We start from the raw sequence: 10577 nt of genomic DNA on the forward strand, positions 1-10577 counted from the left end.
AAACCCGCAAAAATTAAAAATCATGGGCCAACGGAGCTCTAGTTTCTTGGATTTTTACAGGCCAATTTTTTCTAATTACCCTGCTAAAAATTGATGAAAAGACGAGATGAATTTAAAACTACAACCATGTAACTTTGCATGTAGAGACTAGAAAAAAATGACACTTTTTTTTTTAAGAAATCTCGAATACTATCGTATAAAAAAAATTAAGATGTATATGTCATAAATATCGAAAAGTAGTACTAATATTTTCTAAAAAGCTTTGAATAAGTCATATTAATAAATTAATTTATGAAAATATTGATGCTCAAAAAGATAAATAAATAATATAAGATTTGGGTATTTCAAGAAAAACAATTTTTTATATAAAAATAAATACTTGAAAACTGAAAAAAAAATTGAGAAGTGTAAATAGCATATATGATAAAAATATTATTGCTAAAAAGATAAAAGTAAATTAAAAAACCGTAAATATAACCAAGTGCTTTCAGTAAATGAAATGCAGGTTTTAGGTATGGTGGAGAGAAGGGAAGGAAGTAAAATTATAATTTTCATGATTAGAAAGCCAAATAAGAAAACCTTTAAAGAACAAGACTAACAACAAAATTCTCCTGGACACACTAATATACACGCAATGATTAGAGGCTATATCGATTTTTCTGCATCTGGTTTTAAATTTGGAACAGTCAATCATAGTGTTGAGTTTGTTAACCATGTAAATGTTGTGCACAGATACACTATTCAAAGGTCTTAATGCAATTTAAAATCATTGATACCAAAATATATAAAACGCAAAAATATTGAATTGTATTTAATTTTGGAAATGATTTTCATTTATAAATAAATTAAACCATATTAACATTTAAATAGGTTAAAATTCTGTTTTCTCTTGTTTTTTGTTAGCTTTTATTTTTTACTTACCGCTCCAGAACTTGGTGATATATAAAAAATAGGGCTATAAAAAAATATTTTAGGACTGGGCAAAAAAATGACATGCCAAATTCCCACCTTCCGACCATGAATTCCCCTATTTTTTATTTTTAAAAACAAGTTGTTGCTAATTATTTTAAACATCGAAAATAAATATTAATTTAATATAATGAAGGGGTGGTATGGTTGAGAGGTTTACAAGTCGGACCCCAGTGAGGAGTCGCGGGTTCCACCCACCCCACTAATTTCCAAACGAATTTACTCTAAAGAAAAATACCAAAGGGGGCAGCCAGTGAACAAATAAGATAAACTATAAAGCATTGGCAAGCCATGAGAAATAGGAGGTTACGGTGTAAGCCGTTGAATTGTGCCTCCAGAATGAATCAGATCCCACACCGTTAGCAAGGACATAGGTAAATGTAGTGTGTGGTTGTAGCTTGTAACTCTTAGCGATGAACAGTAGATAGAATCTCATTCCCTCCACATGATGACTGTCGCCTATGAGAAAGGGCCCAATTCACGGTGATTACGGGTGACAACGAGTACTGGTGGAGTTCCACAGAGAGACGCTGCAGTTAAGAAATAGTTTCTGTTAGTATAAAGCGAACTTCCTAAAAAGTAATAGAAGGAAAACATAAATAAATAAAGTAAATTCGATCTTAATTTATTTAATATATTGAAAATTCAATTCATCTATTGGGAAAGACGCATAAATTATAAAATGATCAAGAAATTTCAAAATAAAAATTAGACTTTTCTGTAATTATAATTTATCTAGAAAATAAACTCGAATAAAAGTAAATTTAATACAGTAAAAAAACGTCGAAAAACCTATGAATTAAACAATTGAAAAGGTAAATAAACCTTTTCTCGGCATTTTATGGAAAAATATAAGGGTTATATGCGTTTACACAATCTATTGCGTCTAATACAATAATATAAAAGATCTAACCCGTGGAAAAATTATTAAAGATTTATTTTACTTAAAATATATAGAAAACCAATAAAGTATAACGGTTGAATATAAAAAGGCTTTTATAATAAAGGATTCAAATTTATAAAACAAAAAAATTAGCGATATCAAAACCCTAACTTTGAGAGGGCTAAAGAGAAAAGTACGGCTAAGAAATATATTTTTACTATTGAAGCTCATGCAAAAATTTCAATATTTTTTAGGTAAATGTATTATTTATGATAATTCGATCAAACATGAAAATATCCGCGAAAAAATTTGTATGGTTTTTAAAAACGCCTTCGGATTTAGATTCAAAAAGTCCATTCAAATTGTATATACATATACTCGCGTTGACTGTAAGTGTCTCCTGCAAAACGCTTTATGCATCATTAAAAACGTGCGGTTGTTAGATTTACATTTATCTATATCTATTTAACTATGTACGTCTCTAAATTTAAACAAGCTAATGTTAACACTTTTTGAATTTAAAATCAATGTTTCTAATGTCATAAAATTATTATTTATGCGTTGGATTGATCATGTTAGTTTTTATCCCTTTTTAACATCTAAAACTTGAGATATTTATTATAGCAGAAAACATTGCTACTGCTTTCAATCAAATCCGAAATAAAATTTTTAGTGCATATTCTTCTTGGAAGACTTATATATAAGAGTATCTTCCCAGGTCTAATTTCTGTGTATTCTCATCTTTTTGGAAATACCCCTCTAAAAAACGAGTTATAAGATTTTCTAAATACAACATCTTCATTCATACAATATAGGATGCTTCTTGTATCTAATTATATGTATGCATTTTTTTTTTAGGAAAGAACATTATTTTTTTAGCTTCAATATTTTTTGCTCTTTAAGTGCACTTTTAATTCAATAAATAAGTAAAGAGCAATTTTACATCTGGATTGATATACCTTATGATCTACGCGGAAGTAGAAATTCTGTTATGAATGTTATATCTATATCTATTCTGCATGCTATTTTCATTGATTTTCCAAATATATTCTTTACAGTTTTCTTATTTAATTTTTGAATTTACATTTCTAAAATCCAATATACAAACCACTTTATGATGCTTTTATGTGTATTAAAGACCCTTAGTTTTTTTTTCATCTCACAACATAATTGATCTGTTGCTTTAAAACTTCTTCACTAAATTAGCTTTGCTAAAAAAATAACATACTTTCTAGAAGTAAATGAAATTTTGGCATATGATAAACTAATTATATACCTTAATTTATTACTGTTGATGCAGAAATTTGTTTATCGTCAGCTTTTACATTTAATTAAAATAAAAAAAATTGATTTATTTTTTTATATTGTTTCATGAATTTATTGTTAAAACTCATTCCTAATATATCAATCTTTTTAAAACATGTAATACCATTTTGTTTTAATGTTTTACTTACAGAGTGCTTAACAAGGTTGTCTTTTTCTTTTAATGATGAGCAATATTTTGTTGATTTTTTACAGCTATTTTTTCTTAAATTAAAGATGTATTTTCCATGTTTTAGTTTTATAGCTCATCAACCTTCATTAGATGATTTTATTCAACTGATTTTCCCAATAAAACACAATCAATATAATTACTATTGTAAAAAGTGATTTGGATCTCATATGAAAACACAAATAAAGTGGTGTATGAAAGATTTTATATAATATAAACTATATAAATTCACCTTTTTAGATGATTAAAATTTATTTTGGTTTTTTTAAAAATTGCGGAGCAAAGATGTTTTAAATTTATTCTGAAGAATTTGAGCAGTGCAACTTTTTTCTTTTGCGCAAGTTTTTGAATCTTTTTCATTAATAAGTTAAGCCTATATATTTTAGCTATTCATTTATGTACAGGCTATTTTTTTGGCTGAACAAATATTATAGGCATGAATGCATATGTATAAGGAAATTTATATCAAGCGATCGGCTAAATGGGTCGGTTAATAAAAAAAAATGGAAATATTTCATCAACATAGTAATTTTTATCTTCACAAAAAACATATTTATGATATTTTTATTTCCATGTATCAAATATTTTTGAATCAGCTTATGTCATATCAAAAATAAATGCAGTCGTTTCTAAAAAAATTCTAATTTTTTACGCCTACATAAATAGATTTTTTTTGTCAATTTATTCTATTCTTGACGTACATTTAAACCGTATTGTTCCTTTGGTTTTTTTACTGACATATTTACTGTAGCTTGTCTTTGGCGTCTCATACAAGGCGATGTGTTTACATTTAGTAACTTTTATTGCTATTATATACCAGTAATATTTTTTTTAATGGGGTTTAAAATAGAGTGAATGCATTTAATCAACCTGAATTCTTATCAGTTTGTAATATTAACATTTTAATTTTAAGTTCTTAAAGTAAAAAATTTTATTGTGCTAATTTATTTTATGATATTTCACTATTTTTCGTCCACGAATTTGGGGGGAAGGTCATTTTATATGTAATTAAAAACAAAAAAATACTTTCTAATTAGAAAATATAGTATTTTTTATAAAAAAATAAATTTTAAATTTATTAAAACTCATCATTGAATTTTTTTTCGGAATCATCCTTCGCAAATTATTAGCAATTTCTGGACATCTCTGTTTTCATTTATCTTTGAAAAAAATTGTATTCATGCCATCAATAGCGCTATTTTGAAACTTTTATTTTCAGTAATCATGCAAAAATATTTTAATATTTTTGTTTTTTAAATTTATAGCTATTACATACCCTTTTCACGTTAAATTTTAGTCATTTTTTTTAATCCGATAACATGATTTATGGCTGATTTCTGTCTTAAATGGCGCATTTTTGATCATTTTATTTATTCTTACTTTTTGTTTGATGAAAAAAGGCGCGAACAAGTAGTCGGCTTCGTGAGACGACTCTATATTAGACTTAATATAATGTTCGCTTAACGCTTTGCCGTTTTTGAACTATTTTTAGGCTTTTTTTATCTTTAAAATCTGTAAGTGTATTTCGCAAAGGTGTAGAATGACTGGAAATATCTTTCGCTGTGTCAAATTAAATAAATCACAACCTTCAGTAAAGGAAAAAATTGATTTATTAATTTAGTATTTATGAAAATTGCATACTCCCAAATAAATAGCATAAAAAAAGTATCTTGAAGAAAGATCATCTTGTGTGGTATATCCTAAAAATTTAATAATTAAAAAATAACACACTCGGTTAAAAATATCAGAGGTGTAAGAATCATTTTCTTTATTGACGTAGCTAGATTTTGAAACATAAAAATCACAGAGAACACATTGAGCATGAATTTTAGGTATGCTGTATCGTAGAATGCACTGATTCACTAAGGTTCACTACTTTGTGATTAAAAAAAGAGCTTCTTAAACGTATTAAGTCTTATTAAACGTTATATTTTGCCTTGGGTATGATCTTTTCTGATATTTAGTGGGGTTATTCTAGAATAAATGAACTTTTTTATATATATTATGGCGTGACCTCGGTTGGAACTTTGTGATTTAATAGCAGACACACAGAAAAATACGCTAGAGCGAATCTGCTCCGTTTAAAATCAGATGTTCCTATGGATATCTATCAATCAAACGGATGGGATTTGCTGGGTATCTACATGCTTAGAAGAAGCAATAATTTTGACCCTCTTTAGAGTTTTATTAAAAATAAATGAAAAAAATTGGTCGATTTGATAGATGATACAGTATATTTTAATAAAAATTGGGTATTATGAATTTATTTCATTCATGTGTTTGTCGAAGATAATTAATCTATGAGAAATAATAGTTTTGCAAAAATACTCATTTTAAACGGTCCAGCACCTGATTTTCTATTTGTTCCTGAGGCTTTTGATTTGAAATTTACCTCATAGAATCTAATAGGGGCTTGCGTTATAGTATTTCTGTGAAGGATTATATGGGCTTTTGCAATCTTAATTTAATTTCTATTCTTTTATTTTTATTAAATTTTAATTCTTTCTAAATTTTTACTAATTTTTTTATGGGACAAGATAGCGACTTATGCGATTCCTGTCATATTTGAAAGCTTGTAATAATATTTTTTGTCTATCAAACAAGATTATAAACTTTCAAATTTTTCTTGTTTACTTATAGGAATATCATTTTGTTTGATCTTATCAAGATTTAATCGTTTTTTGGCTTCTAAATCAATATTTATTGTGCTTTAGTTATAATTAACCGAAATTTCGATTTGTTTTATGTTTAGAAAATAATTTACAAAACATTATTTTTATTTAATTTTATTTAACAAGAATTTTAGTTGCATTTTATTTCTTTTGCTTTGAAAAAGGTTGAAGATCTACCTTTATGCTATAAAATATCGCTTGTATTACATAGCTAAAAAATAAGCATACGGCTTGATGTTAAAGGACTATTTCCCATATTTAAAAATTTTAGGTCTTTAAATGAATGCAATTTTTTGAAATTTAGTTCCTAGATAAGCAACTCGGTTCGTCATATCCTTTTAAAAAGAAACCTATATATTTTACAGCTTTTTGTACTCATAAAATGATTGAAAGATGTTTTTAACACTATATTTCTATTTCCATGATATTTTTGGCAACATATTTTATTTAAATTTTCTCATATTTTTAGTTTAACAATTTTTTCAGATGATTTTTTTGTTTTCTAATTGAATATTACACCTTTTATATACCGAGTAGACTATAACTTCCATCTTTTTCGGCATACTTTAAATTACATTATGTATTTTATGCATACAGGTTTTTTTGGATTCTGTTTATGATCCTAATATCAATATTTATAATTCCTGGAATTGTGTTTATATCATATTAAAAACTCGTGTAATTTCTGTGAACTTTAGTGATAAAATAATAGGAATCATCTAAATAGGATTTATTGAGGGTCCTTAATTTAAAAGAAATCTATTATCTGGCATCCAATGACACGTTATTTCGCATATAGTTTAAATATCCTGTATCAGAATTATTTACTATATTTTTAACTTAAAAAACGATTTTAGAGCGTCTATTTCCATGATATCTGTTATTTTATCACACACAATCTTTTTTATATAAATAAATAAGCAAAAAAATTGTTAGATCTAAATTCTTATTTTATTAAGCTGCGAAGTTAAGATGAATTTTTAAGCCTCTGTTGCAGGATATTATAACCTTATATGGTATTTATTTATAAAAATTGGTTTTTCTTATTTTTTGAGCTATGTAAGTATGATTAATTCTATATAACGGTATGTTAGCTATCATAAATATTAACGTATTTTATTTATTTTAAAAATGACATTGAGCTTAGCATAAATTTTAAAAATTACCTGTCAGGCAAATTAATGTTTTTAACTTGAGATGCTGCTTGTTTTAATATTTTTTGGAATTTTATTTGTTGATAAAACTTATTAACCTGGGTAGAAAAATAAGAAGTATTCATTTTTTATGATATAATAATAATAAAATTTTGGTGAAAAATTGCATATGATAATTTTGGCCATTTAAAATAATTTTTATCACTTTATTCTTTTAAAAAAAATGCAGAAATATTTTTTTCACATTTTCTCATGATACAGAAAGAATATAAAAGGTTTTTTAAGGGTTGGAAAATTAACATTCAAATTTAATTTTTAGTTATTCTGTAAATCACTCTTTTCTTCGAAACAAAAGTCATCAATCGATTCCAGAATAGTCTTATACTCTTCCTCATATATATCCAAATCTTCATCATTTAATTCACCTAAACAGAACTCGACCAATTCATCAGTAGAAAGTTCATAAACCTCAGTTTTAGGCATTTTATTTTCGGTGTCTACGTTTAAATCCACTTTGGAAATAGAAGGTTTTGTTGTTATGGGGTTTATTTCCTTTTTTTCTGAACAAGTATGCATTGTTTCATTATCTTTAAGATCTAAACATGAATTTTGATGGTTCGTATCTACGATTTCATTTTCACGCGATATAATTTGGAAATCAGTGTCATCTTTTTGCCCCTCTTCATTTGTTAGCGGAGTGTGAGCAAAATTATTTTTAGATGCTGCAATTAAAAAAATATATTCACAAAAACCCCAGAAAATCATACTCTTGGTTATTTAAAAAGTTATTTAAATATATATTTTTTTAGTAAATTTCTTTTTTAGGCAATTAATTATGTTTCTTAAATGGGATAAATATCTTTAAATAATATAATGCTAATTTTTACTATTATTTTTTTAGTTTTCCCAAATATTCGTTAAATAAAACAAAAATAAATCATTTGATATGTTTTTATAAGTTATTGTATCTTTAATTTTCCTGAAATTATGTATTTAATCCTCTCATTGAAAAATGAATCAATGTTGACAGCAAGATTTTATTGATCTTTTTCAATAATTAAAATACTTAAATGATCTATTATTTAATTTTATATCATAATTAAAAATTGGAAGCGATCAATTCCCATTTATATAATGGATATTCTCAATTGTCCGCTTTATAGGATATTTAAGATCATACAACATTTTTGCAAAGAAAATATTATTATTTTAATTAAGAAAATCATTTGAAAGAAAAAATTCAATATTTTTGGCAAGATGAAGTCATTGAGAATATATAATTCTGATTTTTAGTTAACAAAAAGCGAATATGTTTGAGGGTAAATTTTCTGATATAGACTTTTTATTAAAAAATATATAATTATATTTGGAAGCTTTCCACTCTGGTGGTACGAATTCTAGGCTAGTGTAAAATTTATTTATTTATCCCTTCTTTTTTGCCATGCCACATGATCAGAGAAGGTTAGCGACAAGTAAAATAATATTTAAATGTTTAATAAAATGGTCATAAGAATTAATATTTTTGTTTCTTATAATTTTAAACGGTATCAGATAAAAACCAGCCTGTTTCCTTGCTCTATGTCTTTTTAGTATCGTTATATTTATACCACACCAGTTGCCTTTAATAGTAATGGCATGAACCTTTCGTTCTTGATTAAAAAACTCTATACTATGATTAAGATTTATATTACAAAATCTAATGTTTTTCAAATTGTTGTATCCTTTCGACTTATCAGTATAAATTATAGAATCATTACATGTAAATTTTTTAGAATTAACCTTTTAGTGTTTTTAATTTTCTATTTTAGACCAGAAACATAAGAATTTGCTCTCCAGTTCTCTCAACAGCTCTATTTACCAGAACCCCTCCTATTCTGTATCCACATGTGTTTTTCGTCGACCATATTTACTTATATCAGCCTCTACTATTATTACTTTTCCACCAATTGCATTATTTCCCCGGAATATTCTTCTTGTTTCTTTGCATATTTAACTTTTAATCAGCCTATACTATTATTGCTTTTCCACCAATTATATTATTTCACCAGTGGATCCTTCTTATTTACATCTTTATTTAACTTTTAATCATTCTTATTGTTTCCGTATGAATTACCAGTTCCGCTAATATTCTTGGGTTTTTGTTGCAGAAAAGATCATTTTCCATAGCTTAAGTGTCTCTTCAATTTTTATTGAACTTTATTGAGAGAAGCGAGCTACGTATATAAATTTGCCTACTATTTCTCCCACTATTCACTTTCTTGGAGAACGTTTTTGGGAAGATTGCCTTAATAGCAAATCATATATTTAATAGCTTATGTGACCCCTTTTAAAATATATTAAACAAACCCTGAAAAATGTCAAATTTTTAAATAATCAAGGTTAATAAATGCTAATAATTTCAATATCCTATTTCAAAAATACGAACCTGCAACATGAATATAACCGGTGTTTTTTTACGCAACCAAGTTTACCAATAGCATATAAAGGAACAAAAGATAGATGTAATGGTAATAACTATAGGTTTATGAATTACATCTGTGATGAATACCAAACATATATTTCTATTAGAAAGTATACGGGCTTGTATCAATTTGAATCGACATTAGGGCATTACTAAAATATCTGTTCTTCTATTAAATATGCTTACCACAAAGAACTATACGCAAAGATGTTAGCATGGATCAAAGATCCGCTAGCAGGTTAATAAGTGAGGTTAAGAAACTAATAACAGAACATTATAGAAAAAAATATGGTTAGAATAGTGATTTTAGCTGGATAATTAAAGCCGATGAAATAATGCTTAACTATAAACTTAAGTCTCATCAATAAGTAGAGCAAAAGATCAGAAATGATACTTGATTATTTCAGACACTCGTGAATCACCTGGCAAATAATTTTCTATAGTAATTCTAAATAGAACTAAATCATCACTAATAATTACATTAAGTGAGTAGTCAGAGAAGGTTCAGTAATGTATATGAATGAATGGAAAGGTTATATCTATATGTAATTAAATTACTATGAATACCATAAGTCACGATAAGTATAATTTTCTTGATAAATTTCTAAAATCTATACTTAAAATGTTGAGTGTATAGCAACAAGCAGGGGTACAGCATTAAAAAGGACAAAATTGTGGAAAAGAAACATGGAGACAAATTTTTTGAGGTCTTTATGGTTTTTGAAATAATAATTAAGGCAAAGTAGATGAAGCACTACTGGACTTACTTAAAACTCAATAATAAAGTCATCCAAGATATATCTTATGATAGAATCATTTTCTTAATATTTTTAAATATTAACCTATTTTTATCATGCATTCTGTTAAATTTAGTTGATGTTAAAAGCATTCAATCTATAATCGGGTTTGTTGATTTATACGATTACAGAGATAATCGTTAATTAAT

Source organism: Rhyacophila brunnea, unplaced genomic scaffold (assembly GCF_057557595.1).
Source record: "Rhyacophila brunnea isolate RB1 unplaced genomic scaffold, BYU_Rbru_1.0 scaffold_92, whole genome shotgun sequence".
Lineage (NCBI taxonomy): Eukaryota > Metazoa > Arthropoda > Insecta > Trichoptera > Rhyacophilidae > Rhyacophila > Rhyacophila brunnea.